Here is a 5,441-nt window from a genome sequence, read left to right on the forward strand (position 1 = left end):
GTCCTCTGCCCAGTTTTTAATTGGATTATTTGTTTTTTTGGTGTTGAGTTATATGAGTTCTTTTATTCAATTTATTTTAAAATATTTTAGCATTGTCAACATAAATTATTACAAACAAAATTTATAGATTAATACAGCAGATTTCCATGTAACACTCAACAAAGTAGATTGACAAATATTAATATTTTACAATATGTGCTTCATATATTTTTACTTTAAGTTAGAAACTGTTTCAACACTGTAAATCAAGACCAATTTGTTGATGGATACTTCATGGGAAATTTATACGTTAATAATTCTAAGTCTTTTCTTCAAAGGAGGACGTTGGTTTATGGTAATGATAACAGTGATAATATTGAAAATAATATTTCCTGAGTCCCAGTTGAATTCCCTCTCCATTATTTCAAAGATTTGATATTTGAAGACAATAAAAGTTAGCTGTCAACACCATTAAAGAGTGATCACACTTTTGAGAATTAAATTCTGATTTCCCTACACATTTGTGTGTTTATAAAACTGTATGAAGATTGGGTTTGCTCCATAGTAATATTGATGATACATTAAGACTGCTAATCACACATTACATCTTTTGTACATTGCTTTACTCAGTTAATTTTACCAAGTTATGTCTAAATATTAAGTAAGTAACAAAATCGTTGGATAGAACGTGCTTATAATCTTAGGGAGGACATAAATACAGCCTATAAACATTTTAGTACATAGAAACATGAATCAATCACTGTTAAATATTAATGATTATACTTAAAATGCACATTTATTAGTATAGCAGACTAGATTTTTAGAATCAAAAAACAGAAACCGATTCAATTTGATTTAAACTAAAAAAACAAAAACAAGCTATTGAGAGGGCATGGAGTGGCTCTAAAAATTTTGGTGAGGGTCAGAGAACAAGGCTGAAGGTTATTTATCCATCTTTCAGAGATTGTTGATAATGCCAGTCACTGCCACCAGGCTCTGGACACTCAAACATTGCTTCCCTTACCAACTCCAGACTCTGGTGCTTCCTCTGTTACTATTACTGCTTTTGGAATCAATGTAGCTACTGCTCCTGCCAACTCTGCTTCTCTTCACCAAGCAGGATTCTATGTGACACCTGAATATCCTTGTTATTGCTTCATGGTCACAGTCTGGGATAGAGATTTCTGGGTAAAATCTAGATCATGTGCCTGTATCTTCACATCAGGAGAGTCAAATGACCATTTTTTTAACATCTTCAAATTTGAGTGTGGGGACTCAATATCCCACTCTTAAAAATGGGTCAGAAGCTGGATGATGAAAAAACTAATAAACATCTATTACCATTATAAGAAATGCAATACTAAGTAATGAAAACAATCTTAAAAAATATGAATGAACTCAACTCAGGAAAAATAACAACATTGATAGGAACTAATGTACTCAGAATTAAAAGGGATTCTCTACATGGCAGTATGATCTCAAATGATGGAGCCTAGCTGGCTCAGCTGGTAGAGCATGTGACTCCTGATCTCAGGGTTGTAGGTTCAAGCCCCATGTTGGGTGTAGAGATTACTTTAAAAAAAACAAAAACAAAACCTTCCAATGATTTACTAACAATGAGTTAAATAGAATTCAGAGAAGTATATCATATTTTTTGGTGTCAGTAGGTAAGATAAACTCTACATGGTCCCAAATAACCTTATACTAAAATACTACGGCTCACATGGGAAATGGTTGCTATCTTTAGAAAAATGGAAGCTTTGAGTTTGTTTATTTGTGACGGATAAGCATAGTCCATTCTATACTCTCCTTATATGATTTACTATAGTATTTGAATTTTTTGCAGGATTCCTTTAACACTTTTGGCAGATTCTTCTTGAAGTTGTCACATACACTGAACAACTGACTATGGTTAGATTCGATCTGTGACTATAGAGTAGTGCAAGCAAGTTTGTTTTCCATAATACTGGTACAATCTATAAATTCTGTTTTAATCCTCCTTATATAAATGACATTTGACTTAAAAAAAACAAGGCAAAATTTACAATATCCTCGCTCACAAAAGATTAATGCAGAAACTCCAATTACCATTCTTACTTTCAGCATAAACTTAGATGATATTAGGGACACCTGGTTGGCTCAGTCAGTTAAGCATCTGCCTTTGGCTCAGGTCATGATCTCAGGGTCCTGAGATCGAGTTCCGCATCAGCCATTCTGCTCAGCAGGGAGCCTGCTTCTCCCTCTGCCTCTGCTGTTCTCCCTGCTTGTGTTCTCTCTCTTGCTCTCTGACAAATAAATAAACAAAAATCTTAAAAAAAATTAGATATCACTGTATCTAATGATTCCTAAATGATGAAATGATGACAAAAAATGAATCTGTGAAAATCTTGCATGGAAACATTAGAAAACATAGTATAAATCAATGCTGTAAAGCTTTTGATTATATTAGAGGAAATAAAGTATGTGGAGCAAAGAGGCAGAGTTCATTATTCATTTACTTGTTCATTCAACAAACATTTACTGAGTGCTCATTATGTACCTTAGGCATTTGGTATATATAAGTGAACAACAACAACAAAAAAAAACCACCAGAAAGTTAAGCTTGTGGACTTCACACCCTAGTAGAGCAATGTGGGTGTTTTTTTTTTGGGGGGGGGGTTTCTTTTATTATTTAAATTTATTTTAATTCCAGTATAGTTAACATACAGTGCTATATTAGTTTTAGGTGTACAATATAATGATCCAATAATTCTGTACATTACTCAGTGCTCATTAAGACAAGTGCACTCCTAATCCCCATCACCTATTTAACCCATTCCCCTACTCACCTCCCCTCTGGTAACATCTGTTTGTTCTTTATAGTTAAGAGTCTGTTTTTTTTGGTTTGTCTTTTTTTTTTAAGATTTTATTTATTTATTTGAGAAAGAGAGAGATAGCATGAGCAGGGGGCAGGTCAGAGGGAGAAGGAGAAGCAGACTCACCACAGAGCAGGGAGCCTGACACAGGGCTCGATCCCAGGACCCTGAGAGCATGACCTGAACCCAAGGCAGATGCTTAACCAACTGAACCACCCATATGTCTCTGTCCTCCCTTTGTTTCCTTTGTTCATTTGTTTTGTTTCTTAAATTCCACATACAAGTGAAATCATAAATAATTGTCTTTCTCTGACTGACTTATTTCGCTTAGCATTATACTTTCTAGATCCATCCATATTGTTGCAAATGGTAAGATCTCACTCTTTTTTTATGGCTGAATGATATTCCGCATATATGTATACTCATACACAGAGACACATACACACATCCTGCATCTTTATCCATTCATCTTTCAGTGGATATTTGGGCTCCTGCCATAGTTTGGCCCTTATAAATAATGCTGCAATAAGCATAGGGGTGTATATATCCCTTCGAATTAATGTTTTCGTATTCTTTGTGTACATACCCAGTAGTACCCTACTGGATTGTAGGGTAGTTCTATTTTCAATTTTTTGAAGAACCTCCGTACTGTTTTCCACATCAGTTTGCATTCCCACCAACAGTGCATGAGGGTTCCTTTTTCTCCACATCGTTGGAAACACTTGTTTCTTGAGTTTTTGATTTTAGCCATTCTGACAGGTGTGAGGTGATATTGTTATTTTGATTTGCATTTCCCTGGTGATGAATAATGTCAAGCATCTTTTCATGTGTCTGTTGACCATCTGTATGTCTTCTTTGGAGAAATGTCTGTTCGTGTCTTCTGCGCATTTTTAAATTGGACTATTTGTGTTTTTGGTATTGAGTTGTGTAAGTTCTTTATATATTTTGGATACTAACCCTAGCAATGTGGCTTTTAGAAAGTAAATTTTAAAAATTTTATAGTGATAAGTGCTACGAATGAGAAAGAATAAGGGAGGGGGTATTGGGAGAGCTGGGGGGTGGTGGACTTGGAGGTGGTGGCGGAAGTTTGCAATTTTAAATAGCATTTTTTTAGCATCACAAAGAAGGTTATATTTGATCACAGATTTAGAGGAGAGGCTAAGGGCATTCACCATGTTAGTATCTATGGAAAGTATATTCCAAGTAGAAAGGACAACCAGTAAAAAGGCAGGATAATGCCTATTGTGTTCAAGGAACAGCATGAAGGCCAGCATGACTGGAGTGTAGTGAACAAGGTAACATGGTTAGGGCATAGTAGGGTATGAGGCTAGAATAGTAAAGGGGCCAGATCGCAGCGGATATTGAAGATCAGTGTACATGGACAGGCCATCTCTGAGGGACATGGAGAGCCACTTTGTATTGTTTGCAGGGTTATCTTAGGGTGGTAATAAACATTAGATTCCCAAACTGGAATATGGCCCCATGAATTCCAAGTTGACTCTTGGGTACAATACTCAACACTCTAAACATTTTAGTCTCCATCTACAAAACAGATAAACAAATACATGCAAAGTTTATACATAATTTGACACAGGTAAGAGCATGAGAAATGTGAGTTAGCTACCACTAATAGTGGCAAATGTTAGTGCTGGTAGGAGTAGACCACTTTACAAATTCCATCAAGAGATTACAGACAGCATATGTATGTGTGGTTTAATATTGTAATTTTATATTTACAAAATATTTATTTTGGAAATTCAACTATGGAAAAATTAAAGCTTGAAAATAGCTCGGTGGCAGTTGGGAGCATATTTAGTGATGAATAAAAGCAGGGGAGTGGAGGGTTGCCTGGCTGTCTCAGTAGAGCATGCAACTCTTGATTTTGGGGTTCTGAGTTTGAGCCCCATGTTGGACATAGAGCTTATTTAAAAAAAAAATACAGGAAATGGAGATGGAATTTGGCCTACCACTGTCTTTGAAGGCAGTAGGAACATGAGCATTTTATAATCTCAAGGGGGCATAATAGACAATAGATTGAGAAAACTGGTTGTGCTTTCTTTGAAATCTCACAACAGCAAGAATAAAATAAAACTAATATGAGGTAAGCTGTGAACTAATTACTTGTAACACATTACATTTAAAAATTAGTGTTGCAATATAAGTACATATTCTTGGACTCTAGAACATGAAAAAATAACCAGAGTTAAGTTTACACAATGTAGTTCAAGAAAGTATTTTGATCTACCTTTGGAATATTCTCATGGTAGAAATAGACATGCCAAGCTATCAAGTGTATTGATACTAGATAGTAAGATAAAATAGTCTAATTTTGTTTTATTGTAGCTGAGAGAGAGCAGACAACAGATTTAGATTAACTGGTATGTGATCCTAGACAATTCAATATACAAATGTAAATGTTTCTAATTACTTATATCATTATCATGATCATCAATATAGATTTTAATAAGTTTTCCTCTGAGAAAGCATCTTTAAAAAGTATACTAAATGCATGCTTTGCTCAGTGAATTGCCCATTAGAAGTCATTTAAATCAGTTTCAATGTCAAGCTCTTATAATGGTTCATTCTCATTCAAGTCTTGATTAACTC

General features: G+C 34.9%; 1 non-coding gene across 1 annotated transcript; it reads left to right on the forward strand.

Moving 5' to 3' along the window:
• The first annotated feature begins 1,469 nt into the window (after nucleotides 1–1,469).
• TRNAR-CCU lies at nucleotides 1,470–1,542 on the forward strand. The gene has a single exon. It is a non-coding gene; the product is annotated as a tRNA-Arg (tRNA).
• The last annotated feature ends 3,899 nt before the right edge of the window (nucleotides 1,543–5,441 follow it).

This window comes from Zalophus californianus, chromosome 1 (genome assembly GCF_009762305.2).
Source record: "Zalophus californianus isolate mZalCal1 chromosome 1, mZalCal1.pri.v2, whole genome shotgun sequence".
Classification (NCBI taxonomy): Eukaryota; Metazoa; Chordata; class Mammalia; order Carnivora; family Otariidae; genus Zalophus; species Zalophus californianus.